At 39.8% G+C, this 13,696-nt stretch overlaps 1 long non-coding RNA gene across 1 annotated transcript; it reads left to right on the top strand.

Annotated features, from left to right (window-relative positions):
* The first annotated feature begins 1,412 nt into the window (after positions 1 to 1,412).
* Positions 1,413 to 12,874, top strand: LOC139606184 (uncharacterized). Its single transcript, XR_011684565.1, has 3 exons — positions 1,413 to 1,551; positions 7,167 to 7,315; positions 7,554 to 12,874. It is a non-coding gene; the product is annotated as an uncharacterized lncRNA (long non-coding RNA).
* The last annotated feature ends 822 nt before the right edge of the window (positions 12,875 to 13,696 follow it).

Here is a 13,696-nt window from a genome sequence, read left to right as displayed (position 1 = left end):
ATGAATTTTCTTTTATTTCCAAAAATTCGACAGGCCATACACCGTGTTCGTCATAAGAGGAAAAGCCAATCTCAGCCAGCTCGTACGCTGTCAGTCACGTTGTGTTTGCTCCATTTTTGAACAGCTCAGTTTGAACCTGGCAGTGTCCTAATGGTGGCTATGTTAGATAAAGTTGAAGCCTTATCTTAAGTCCATGTTTGAAGGTTTATAAAGAAAGATTCCTTTCTTTTTAAATGTTTGCTGTGTTTACCATGACCAAACTTCATTTCTACTATTAATTTAATTCCAGATAAACCTTTAAACAGAGACCTTGTAGTAGTTGGTCCTTTTTGGTTTCAATTTTTCAATACATTTTTATGGCCATTTTGATCGGCTTTTTATTCCACTGGTCAGTCAGTCAGTAGTTTGTTTCAGAGTCAGTAGGTTCTGTAAATGTACTGTGAAACAATTCAACAGGATGTTGACAGAAATAAAATGTACTTTTGAATACTTTAAGGATTTTTAAAAGCAAGTACTCCAGTAGCTTAAGTTCAGACTTGACTGAACAACTTTCACTTGTATAGGAGTAATATTTGACCAGGAGGATCTATACTTTGACTTAAGCAATGAAGTTGTGTAATTAAACACTTTTTTTTTTTTCTCACCTGTCCACTCTGGATGTGTTGCTGTGTTTTAAAACACAAGCTGTGTCAGATTACTTCAAACAGGGACAGCTGTGGTGTGTTCATCGACACGAACCACTGGGCAAATCTGTCCTCTTTGATGGCCCTCAGGCTCTGCAGTTCGCCCATGTTTTCTCTCCGCCTGCGAGGCACAGAGAGAGGAGACCTTCAGGTTCACTGAGAGTGCAAAGATAGGATGCAAGTTAGGTGAATTAAAATACAACTGTGTCTTCTTGCCTCAAGCTGCTCCACTCTGCTTCCCCCTTTTGCACCCATTCCCTGGCCTCAAAGAATTGATTGTGTTGCTAAGCTGGGGCTCAAACTTTAGGAGTTCTGGGCTGATTTTATCCCCAGTTCACCCCTTCTCTGAAGGAGAAATCTGGTGTGGCACCTTGGTTGGTACCAATGTTCAGCCAAGATTATCTGGTAATGTGAGGGGCTTACAGATCCAGTCTTAAACCTCCCCGACTGTTCACAGAGCATCAGGGGGTTCAAATCTGGATGATTAAAATTTATGATAACATGAATCCCAGAGCAGCTGACAGTGTTTCCAAGCAACAATAATCACTTTAACACTTGAGGCTAACGTTAATGCTAACTGTTGATCAATATTAAAATTGACAGTTAAAATCTCACCTCTCAACATGTTGACCATGTCTCCAAAACCATTTTCTCATCTAGACTCTCTGAGCCTTCTGTTTATTTTCTCACTGTAAAGTTTACAGCAAGTTGTTGCACCACAGCCTCCATGTTAACATCTGCTTCCCCTTCACCCCTGCCGAACCCGTGGACCAGACGAACGCACCACCACAGGAGCCCGAAGTGCAGGAGCCTGTGTCTATGTCATCATGAATGCTCTGGTGGCGTGTCATTACCTCCCAGGAATACCGTGAGTGCTAATCACGCTGATTGGGACAGATACTAGAGGGCGGGTCGTGGGGTCCGGTGAAGGGTGGTAAATTTGGACTGGTGTATTTACAGGAGATTGGCAGTTGTTGTCTGTCTCACCAGAAGGAGCGCAGCACTGGAGGGAAGGCTGTGGCGACTGTGGGTCAAGAGGGGCTAGGAGCTGCTGGTGTGACAAGGGTAACGGGCTTCTGAGGACACTGCAGCCGCCAGCAGTGGTGCTGGTCTGGTGGTTTCACTTGCAGAGAGACAGCAATAAGATATTATTATTTATTTTTTTAAAGAGACATTTCAGGATTTTTATAGACACTGCAGGTGTGTTTTTTTATTTTTTATTTTGAAAGAACCTGTTTAAGCCTTTTTTTATGGAGTCCCAGGTCTCTTAGATCTTGTGTGGCATTGTTGGCATCTCAGATTATTCACTTAACATTTTCACATTTAAAATCTGGTATTGTAAGTATCCATTGTATTTGAATTTGTTGCGGTGGTCAAAACATTAGTGTGTTGCTCATGGTTGTACGAAAGGTGACAGAGGTAGTTGTGAAAGCTTAAGGAAGTGATTCTCAGTAGTCTTTCACTTTCTCTCACTGAGTAGAGTGGGTGCACCTGCTGGATTGTTCGTTTTGGAAATAAATGGTGAGACACAGGTGAATCTGAAATTAACGGTAGGAGTGGATGATCCTGCAAAAAATGTTTCGATATGATACAAGGCCAGGATCGCAGATATTGATGCTGATACTTTTTATTATTAAAAGCAGCTTATGTTCTTTCATGTAGGGGAGAGATGTGTCATGATTATGAGGGTTATGAATCATCAAAAGGACAAATCTTTAACACATTTTATTGACCAATAAAGGCTAAAGTTTAGTAGTGGCAGAATTTATAAGAGTCACTGGAGACCTGGGTTAGATGGCTGGTAGGTAGGTTGCTGTGTTTGTGCAACGCATATGCTCATGTTTGAGTGCGCATGATATGACAACAGCAGAGGAGAATTAGAGTGGGTGCACTTATTTGTGTTAACGATGACAGAACATTGTTTACAGAGACAGTTCAACTCTGAGATGAGTCCAACATGGCAGAGAGAAACTGAAACTGGTATCAATCTCACTGACGCAAGAATTGATCTTCAAAAACGAGACATAGTATCTGTAGTATCGATATTTAGTGAACAGACACCTGGCCAACATGGAGCAACTGTTTTCTGTGATGTTTTAAGTTGAAGGAAACTGCCAACCATTAAGGCCGATTGGTGCAGTTGTTTCTCCAACTGAAGGGGGATCAAAATCACATGTGGGTCACAGTTTAAACATCTGGCACCAGACTAGGAAAACAAGCTCGTCATCAGAAATTAAACAAATGGATGTGCAGAAATGCATCGTGTGAGTAAACGCTTTTAGCCCCGTGAGTTAAACTCTGAACTTGTAAACTGGCAAAATCCATTAAAATTTAGTGCATTTAGATGTTTGCAGGTAATTAATGGCTTTTACATGTATTTCACTGGTATTCTGAAACGTGTGTCTCACCTCTGATCAGCTGACTTGAAAAATCATGATACGCTTTTGATACAGACTTGCACACAACGTATCCCACACACATTCACACGCACTTAATCAGCTTAGTTTGCCACCAGAGATTTTTATTTCAAATTCAGTCCAATTTTTCCTGCTGCTTCCGTTTTAACGTGTTGATGAAGAAGGCTGAAAATATCTCCTTTATTGTCATGGCAAGAACAACACACAAGCATAGACAATGTCACACACCCACACAGGGCCATGTGGGTGAACGCACACACTCACTCACCAGAGTACACACTGGAATTAAGACACAAACACCTACAAGCGCACATGCTTGCAGATGACTGTGCACTCTTGCTCACCCTTCAAGTGACGGCCGTGGTTATTTGACGTGGGGTTGTGTCAGGTAGTCATGCATAGTAGATTCAGATCAACACGCTGCTATTTTGGAGAGGCAGCAGGAGACAACGCAGACTAGCAGAGGACAAGGTCAGCAGAAAAAACACGTCTTAGACACTTTTAAAAGACACTCATTGAAACAATCCAGTGTCTGTTTAAATGTAGCTTCATCTAGAATATTTTCATATTTTTATCTTCCCATCAAAACAAAGTGAAGTTCAGCTCTTTCTGATACACTCAGCTGACCTGTGGCGTGATACGGTGCACGCTGTAGGTGCACGTATGAGTAGGAATACAGTAGCTCAGTGAGAAAAATGGAGTACCAAAGGAAAGTGCTGTTTTGACAGGAAGAATTAGCGCTGAAAATATTCTAAATTAAGCTACATTTAAACAGACACTGGATTGTTTCTGTGGGCGTCTTTTTTTTTTTCTTTTTTTTTTTTAAAGTGTTTAAAACATGTTGGTTTTTTTTCTTGTAGTGTGCTATGTTCCCAGCTTACTCTAGTAACTGGCAGCACAACATACATACATACATACATACATACATACATACATACATACATACATACATACATACATACATACATACATACATACATACACACATACATACACACATACATATACACACACCAACAGCGATTGAGCTGTTCTTCTTGGCTCCAAACTAATTAACTTGAATCATCTGCGCTCGATGCGTTTCATTTGTGACAGGGTGCAGGGGACATGGGAGGGACAACGAGGGTACCAGTCTTCCTGATTAGTTGAACAGTGGCTTCACAAAGTGCGTGACACCTGCAGGGCAACATGAGGAGCAGAGGGGTTGACAGAGGGGAGTCCTGTCTCGTCTTGAGTTTCTCTCTGACACATCGAGTTCTAAAATATTCTCGGCCAGATGTGAAGGCAAGAAGAAGAAACAAGGCTTGTTTTCCAGCGATGCCATAATGTTTCACCACCTGGTTGAGGGGAGGAGAGAAAGACAAGAGGGAAAGTGGGGAAAGAGGTGAATAGAAAGTGACAGGGGAGATACAGAGGAGAGAGAGGGGGGGAAAAAAAAAAAGTGAAGCTTCAAAATGAGATGATTTTCCATTTCTACACCCCCTTCAAACCCCGACAAACACCCACACAGATCTGCAGCTAAAGTTGTCATCCTGCTGGTCATCCCACGTCTAATTCAGAAGAACAGAACAGGTCAGGACGCACACAGTGGCAGTCGCCCACAGATGCAGCTCGACTTGTCATGCTGTGACGTAAGTCTGCTAATCATAACATAACTAATGCTGAGGAACAAAGCAGGTCAGGACACACACACACACACACACACACACACACACACACACACACACACACACACACACACACACACACACACACACACACACACACACACTGTAAGAGGAAGGAAGGAAAATGAGACAGTGGGATGGTGCTTGTCCGGTACATTTTTTTTTTTGTGTTATGAATGTCTTATGAATATTACACACCTCAAAGAATCAACACTAGACGTTTAAACACATTAAAGGTTTGAACTGCAGTGTTTGCATCTGTTAAGTTATTAATTTCACATCATTGTCACAGCGTGACAGATGATTTGTAGGGTTGTTCTCTGTAAATCTGTAAGAGATTAATTAGGATTCTTCATGTTTTATCCGTATTTTCCTAATTTTCTAACACATCTTTCTTATTTCCCGAGAGAAGTAAGTCAAAAAAATGGTTTAACATTGTTAATAGTTTTCAGTGTTTAGGTGCAACTGATCAATATATGAATACCCAAATGGTGAGGCACCAGACTATTTACAGGTGTTTGAGCATACCAGAGACCAGCGTGAGGACGGTATAAGCCAAGCAACTTCTGATTAAAGGAAATGGGAAGAAGAGAGATTTGTGATTGTTGCTTAATATTTTAGTAAAAACGTAGTTGTCATCATGGCCTGGTGGACCACTATGACTGTGAAAATGAAGATAAGTTATATTAACTTCTGGTGTTTTTGAATGCAGTGTCATGTCAACAATTTTTTTTTTTTTTTTGCCTCTACATAGTGCACACAACCACTGTTGTTTGCTACCAGCATAATACATAACACTTAATATTGATATTGATAGATATTTGTTTTTAATTGAGTTCCCAAAATTGCTACTGAATACTATGATGATATTTCTGACCACATCAAATAGTGATGACATGTCTGTGTGGACTGAGGTAAGACTACAGTAGTTTATTCTATTTCACACCTACAAATACAGGTAAACAAATTCAGGACAAGCTGCCATTTCTAACCAAGACTATACTGAGCTGTCAGCTCTCACTTTTCTCCATCCATCATTTAACTCACTAAAATTAACTGGCAAGTTGCTTGTTAATTCCAGTCCTGCTTCCTGATTTATTTTGTGAAAAAAATGTGAATTAGAGAAAATCATATTTCCCAATTGTCCTGACCTCCATCTGTATGGAGTTATATTAGTGCCAGGTTTGTAGATTAATATACTGTAACCCCAGTATATTCAGTTTGAGCCAACAAAAATGCCTTTGTACTTGAGAAGTACGAGAAGTTATTTCCACATTTGCCTGCGTGCAGATTTCTGATTTACTGCTAAACAGTTTTATATAACATTTAAATATGTCTTCATTTTTCAGTCAGTCATAGAGGCAAGGGACACTTGACTAGCTTAACTAACACGCAGATTGTTTTTCAGATCAGGAGGGGGATTTGGAAAGTCTGATGAAAATTGTCTGAATGGCCATGGTGACCCAGCACACCACAACAACATGTGGGCAGTGAATTCATCTTTAATTACATAACTACTTGATGACCCTTGAGGCACTCTGAGCAGGACTGTTCATCACTTGCTTGGAGTCAAATCTCCTGAGGTTTTTTTTAGTTGCACGCAGCTCAGAACTGATTGCATGCAGGACTGAGGCAGTAAAATGTGTCATCAGAATTAGCGTGACTAGCAAAACTGGCTGCTTTCTGTGTTTTGCCACTTGAATTGTATTGACTTTGTGTTTATTAGCATCATTTTTATTAAAGATCCCATCCAATGAAAATCTAATTTTTAACCTTGTTAACATGTCCAGATGGTGTTGTTTTTTTTTTTGTTTTTGTTTTTTTTAAAATATATATAATACAAGACATATAATGAGCAAAATAAGCAGTCACTGCCAAAATTGCGCATTTGACTTGATACTGCAGTGAATCAATGACCGACTCATAAAAACAGATTCACACAGTCAGGGATTCATACGTCACATAACCTCAGGAACCAACCCATCAGCTTGCAGGGATGGAGCAAAATAACCCTGAAACCTTGTCAGTACAGAGAGAGTTTGCACTGGCACAAGCTGTAAGAGCGTGTCAGCCACTGCCAGTTACAAGCTAACAAACAAGCAAATAAAAGATGCTAATTATACTAACTGTTCTGATATGTCAGCTAGTTGCTGATCTTGGTGAACAACAGACTGCTCAGGTCTGGGTGTGACTGAGGCTCAAACATGTGGCTGAGTCTCTCTGATGTTTCCCTCTAACACTAACCACCTTGATACACACTACTGTTTCACTGGTCATGAAACCATGTCAGTACAGAGAGCAAGAGTTTGCATTAGCACACTGTGTCAGCCACTGCCAGTTACAAGCTTACAAACAACATAAACAATTAACTTCATTAACTGTTCTGATATGTCTTCTAGTTGCCGGTTTTGGTCACAAACTCTACAAGAACTCCTGAGTCTGGGTCTGACTGAGGCTGATCGTCTGTTTCACCTGTCAACCTAGCACAAGCAGCGGTGGTGGAAGGGGCATAAGGCCTGATCCAGATCCAGATTTTCTCAGTGAGGAAGTAAGTGCAGATGTGCTTACAGTCCCAGTTTTTGATTTTTTTTTTTTCTCTTTTTTTTCACTGTCTATGTGAGAAAACCATGTTAAACAAAATATTAATCATAGCAGAGTATTTTTACATAGTTTAAAACAAGGAGAAGAGCTTTAATGTTATAACACAAGATTTTCAGTAGCTGCACTGTGCCAGTGTTGCTGATAACTTTATCCTGTCCTCACAAACTGGTCTTTGTCTTGCAAAGCACAGGGAGGAGTCGGATGCGAACAAACGGCAGTAAATAAAAAAAGGCTGGAAATGAACCTGGCCTGAGCCTCATCCCTGGAAATGGAAGCTGAGCAATTCTCACAATTACTGCAAGACAGTTGATGACGAAGAGATGCACTGATGCCTCAGAAGCAGAGGGACCATGTGGCAGAGCAGCTGTTTTTCAATATGCATATTTACATGGTGTATTTACACCACACTAATCAAAGAAAATGTATCTGCAACACAAACTAATCTGCAGTTAGTCAGACAAGAAGAAAATTAAAAAAATAAAACATTTCACTGATCAGTTATTTATTACTTTTAGTGTGAGGCTGGCACCAGGACACTGCAGCTGTTTGACCCCTGGATATATGAAAATGATAACATGGAGGCATTGAATGTGCCTTCATGTTGAAAAGTAGTTTTATTTGTATGACTTATTTCTGTAGAAAGTAATGTTTTGTTACTTCAACATAATTTTCTGGTTTTTGGAGTGTGCAGCGTGCACTGCAAAAGTTTAGTTTTAAATTATTACATGATATTGTTCACTTTCTTATCAAAACTGCCAACCTCCGTCCCTCCAAATCCTCCCATACACCATGATGGGGCAGTAGCTGCAGCTGCATCTTCTTCAGTGAGGTTCTGGCTGCTAGCTGCTCCCACTCCTGTCACCAAACTCTTTATTTTATTGCTGGCTCTCCGTCTTCCATCATTAAATCTTTCTCTGCATAGGGCAACAGTTCTTGAGAGGCCAGACCAACTATTCACCAAATTGGTTATGTCCTTCCAAGTTAACATCCTCTGGCCTTGGTGACTTGTTTGCAGTGCCATATATTGGCTCTCAGTGATTCTGCACTTCCTGCACAAAATTGACAGAGCTGCTGCACAGCAGGAAAGAAAAAGATTGGTGAGTGTGACACCATCCTGACCACAACACTGTGCTACCCACTACTCCTGTGTTTGTGTGTGTAAATTTGTTCTGAACAGTCAGATATTGTAAGTTATCAACTGATTCAGATATCTTGACTTTTCAACAACCACGGTCTTCCTCATCTTCACAGCAACCAATTGTTTTAATTATATAATCTTAAAAACAAACTCAACAGCCCAACTTAACATGTTCTCAAACAATAGACTGAAACACAGACACTCACCCCTCACCCCTGCAGCTACCCTATGAACACTGACCATCTCCCTAACAACACATCACTGCTTCAGTGTCCCTTTATCTTACCACACTGTAAAAACTGCAACTTATTTTCTTTGGCATAAAAAACAATTAGAGGTTTTCAGGCCTTAGAAACAGCATTTAAAGTATGAACTGAAATTGTGCCAACAATTGAAGTTGGTCTCTTATTACAATGAGAGTGAGGGAGTCCTGATAATTCTGAATCTTAATCTGTGATTCGTTACAAAAAGAAAGAAAAGGGGAAAAAAAAGTTCTGCTAACTTGACAGTTTAAATTGTTTAATAATTTCTGAGTTGGTTGGTTTTCCAATATGATAGAAGTGACATGATGACATGAGTCTTTTCAGAACTGCATGTCTCATCTGATGCTTCTTCTCTCAGAGTGAAACTAACACAGTGCAAACCATGATGAAGACAAGTCTGTTAATCAGACCTTCTTCTGTTGGACATTTGAGTCATATGGGTGATATTGTCTTAGGGCTTACTGTGACAGTATAGCAACAGCTGAGCCACAAAGACAGGACTTGACACAATAAATAAATCATTTGTATTGTTTATTATATCGATAAATAAAATAAAAACAAAAAAGGAATCCATGCTCATGTGGGTACAGCACACAGATTTGAGTTATACTTCAACTTAGAGAAAATTACCAGAAGTTGTGTTCAAAGTAATGTATTCTTAACTTGTAACAAGTCAACAGAAGTAAAATAAACTCAAAACCTAAACGTCAGAAATTAAGTTAACCTAATTTAAAGTTTGTTGCCATGAAATTTCTAATCTCTCATCTTTTCCTTTTTACAGTGTAGATGACTTTGTACTGCTGCACATCTGGTTGACCATCCAGAAGTCACAGAAATGTATGTAACTCTAATTTTGATGCCTATAATGGCTGCGTAACTGCTCACACTTCACTTACTACTACTGTGTTGAGGTGGTCGAGTCACCACCTTGTCCTTTAGGGCCATGGATTACTGAGGCAACTACAGAGTTTTCAACTGTCTTTGGGGGCGTACATGACAGAATAAGTGGATTTTCTCTAATAAAAGGTGAAGAACTAGAACTCAGTTGATCATTATAAAAATGCTTGTACACAGTCTTACAGCTGTAACTGAAAAGTGTATTTGCTCTTTAAACATAGCGAACTTGTTAAACACCTGGTATTTCTGTTGGCCTCACTTGCAGGAATGTGAGGTAATACATAATGCTTTCATTTATTTTTACTGCTTCGCATGAAACACAGTGATTCAGTCTTTTCTCAGTCAATGGATGTTGCTCTGGTGGATGATGTCTGGTGGGTGCAGTACAGTACTGTGATGGTTTTAAAGTTTCTAACAGTTGGCGTTGTATTTTTGGACTCACAAACTCAAGAAAACTTCAGCAGAAAAGCCAATAAAAGAGACAACGCACTGCCGGCCATGCTGTTTGATTGATGAGGATGTAGCTGAGAATTGCCACAGCAACGAGTGCTTCAAACACAAAATGGAAACAAAAAGAATAAAAATGGAAAATCTGATGGATTTTTTTCCCTGTTACAATGAAAAAGTAGAGTCAGTAAGAAAAGAGTTCAGTTTCCTTGTTGGTTGTCCCACTTTGAAACGCTGAAATGTTTAGTCACAGAGTGATGATTTTCCCTCCAATTAAAGCCTGGAAAAAATTGGATATCCTTTGCTCTCTGTCTTCCTTGTTTCCTCTCCTCACTCTTTCCTCCTCATTTTTATTTCCCTCTCGTCCTCCTCTCCAAACTAATTATCTCTGTCTATCGGACGCTCACAGATTGGTGTCTACCATGCTGAGAAAGACAGAGAGAGTGGGTAAAAGTGAAAATGAAATAAGGGAAAAAAAAAAAACCAAGACAACAGATTGTATGAATAGAGGGAGGAGGATCGCTCCTCAGAAAGAGGGAGAAAAGTGGAGAAGTCAGAAAAGTGACAGTTAAAGTAAATGAGACAGATCGTGAATCCACATGCAGCTGGCCTCTGAAAATCTCAGCTCCTCCTCTCTGTCTCCAATGTGATAATTATGTCTGTCTATGTACCTCTGAATCCACTCATTTTCTTTCTTTCCTTCACTCTGGCTTCTTCACCAATCTACTTAACAATGATTATCTGTCTCTTGACCTGTCGTTACTGGTTCATCCCTCTTAAGCTTTTTGTCTTTCTTTCCTCCCTCCATTTTTCCACCATGTGCCACTCATCCTCTGTGTCTGTAATCATACTTTCTTCGCTGAGTGAGCCACAGAGAACAAGACACACAGTACTCTCTGTCCTACCCTAGATGCCGTAATGAAATTTTAATCCGCTGTGTTTGTCTAAGCACCGATTCAGGTGTAAGAAGGATGTCATTGAAATGTATTCTCTGCCCCTGGGGTTGCTAACCACAGTTTACGACAAAGCTGGGATGTGACTATCCCACACAAGCTGCTGAATTCAGACACAACAGCTTCTTGTTGGACTTACTGTACAGTAAATTGGATGTTCTGAGAAATCCCATTTCTTTCAGGCGTGTTTGGTTTTCTGCGCAAGTGTTTTGTGGTGTTGAGTCTGTAAATAAACCAGACAAGAAATAGCTGGTTTGTTTGAATGTTCACTTGGACTCAAACGCTCTAAACCTGTGCACTAACTTCACATTTCATACAGCTTAGCTACACTGTGCAACATTTATATTTATACAATTTACCCAATTTATCTATCATCAGTCACTACCCAACTGCCAGTGTATACACTTTGTGCCCTTTATGTCAGTTTGATTTGAGGATGACAACTTTTGCAATTTCATTGTGCTAGCACAATGACAATAAGTTCTCCTTGAATCTTCTTCTTCTTGAAAGATGAACTGATTGGACGTTGGTGGTCAAAGGCCAAAGGTCACGGTTGCAATGACCTCACAAAACACGTGACCATAATTCATACACTAATTCTTTTTTTTTTTTGGATAGATAGTGTAGAGTGACAGGAAATGAGGGGAGAGAGAGAGGGGAATGACAATCAGCAATGTGTCGGGCCAACTGGCCAATTGGGAGTCAAATGGGCAACTTGTCTGCTCAGAGGATATGTGCTCACAGGGCCTAACCACTCCGCTATCTGGTCGTCCCATTCATACATCAAGTCTTGTGACGGCGATGAACCAGAAACCCCTGGAGGGAATATCATTAATGATTTTCTGGCACAAAGATCCACTTGGACTCAAGAATGAAGAGATTAGACTTTAGTGTCTCAAAGAGAAAGAGCACTTGCTAAAACACTTAATACCTTTTTAAGAAATTCCTTCAAAAACGACACATACTGCAACTCGACGGGTTAGCAGAGGCTGACCACCACGAGGTGACAATTCTAGTCTTACAAAATAACAAGCTGTTACTTCATGTCATGCTCCTCTTGTGTTGTGAAGTCACATCAGAAATTCAAAACCAGGGTCCTGCTGTGTCTAACCCTCATGAGGCCACATCCATTATGAATTCATTCGCAGATTTTACTGCCCCCTGAGGCGACTATTTGAAAGGAAAATTAATTATTGACCTTATATTAAGTTTTCACCATAATTTATCTGGAAGCAGGAGAGAACAGCCAGTGCCTCCAGTACATCTACAGCTACCAGTTGTGGCTGAGTCACAGCACATAACAAGATACGATATGTTTAATGAGGCCACAAGTGGCAGTTTGTGGGTCCTTATCTTTTTGCACTCAACAATAGGAAGCAGCTCAATCACCCAAACTTAAAGGAGCAACAAGCGGGTTTCAGGCTCCACAAAGCAAAGTCACTTCAGCTAATTCAATTCTGTTTAAAGGAGTGGGACCAGTCACACACTTCACACTTCACAGAAAAAAAAATCTAAATTCAGCAAAGTGTCCACATAGTAAACAACATCTTATCTTGTCTACCGTATAACAAATTCACTGAGGAGCTCAGTGATGCTGTTTATTAAGATTTCCCCCAAAAACTAATTAGTGAAACTAAATACTTTGGAATGTGCTATTATTTTTCTAAGCTGTTCTTTTGTCCTTTTTCAGCTTTTGATGTTATAGTGATTTTCACAAGTGTATAACTTTAGTATTAAGCTTATTAGTGTGTATGTTCAGGATGTCATGACGTCAAGAAAGGATGTAAAGGAGAATTCCTAAGGACTTAGGAAAAGACAACGGCGATGCTGAGAGAATCCAACTGACTTCCACTTGGCTTTTTAAACATTTTTACCATCTTTATTTATAACACATGGACGATAAATCCTCCTTTCCAAAACCACAAAAACAAACAGGATTGAATTGTTGAAATAAGATAACATGAAAGGAATACACATCCAGAGAAAGTTGATCCATTAAAATAGTAATTAAATAAAAATAAGTAACTGAGCAAGATGTCAGAATAAATTCTATTAAGATATATAGTTTCCTGATATGGACTATTTTGACTCCACTTGTTAAGTGGAAAAAAATGAGTGTTTTTGTGTTTTACACAATGGGAGGGGATTTAGTAAAATTGCATTTATTTATATAGTATTTTGTTATGATATTGTTAACTAGAAATCTGGACAGATTAAAAGAGAATACATCTATATTTATGGATCTGGAGCTCAGACAAGGATTTCCATTCTTGTCCATCCATCCAGTTTTGGATCATGTCATAAAGCAGAGGCTATGTTGTTTCTATATTTATGTGGGTCGGCTGTGGTTATGGTGTGTCCAATACATCCATAGGTGTGTCGCTTTAAATGTTGCTACGCCAAGGAATTATGGGACGGCATTTTCTCCTTTCCTTTCATAAAGGAAGGTCCAGTGTTTCCTATGCTAAAGGAGATAAGATGGGAAGCATTGGTGCTCCTTTCCTTTTCAGTTAAAGAATTCGAAAAGCTCTTATCATGGCTGCTGCTTTGATACTCTCAGGTCATCTCCTCCAGTTAGGAACCATCCTAAGCAAAAAAGACTTTGACTGCCGCCCTTGTGTCTCTCTGTG

This window comes from Trachinotus anak, unplaced genomic scaffold (genome assembly GCF_046630095.1).
Source record: "Trachinotus anak isolate AG129_WGS33_773 ecotype Australia unplaced genomic scaffold, CSIRO_AGI_Tana_v1 ptg000021l, whole genome shotgun sequence".
Taxonomy (NCBI): Eukaryota; Metazoa; Chordata; class Actinopteri; order Carangiformes; family Carangidae; genus Trachinotus; species Trachinotus anak.
The sequence above is the reverse complement of the archived record's forward strand: the minus strand, read 5'-3'. Positions and strand labels throughout refer to the sequence as shown.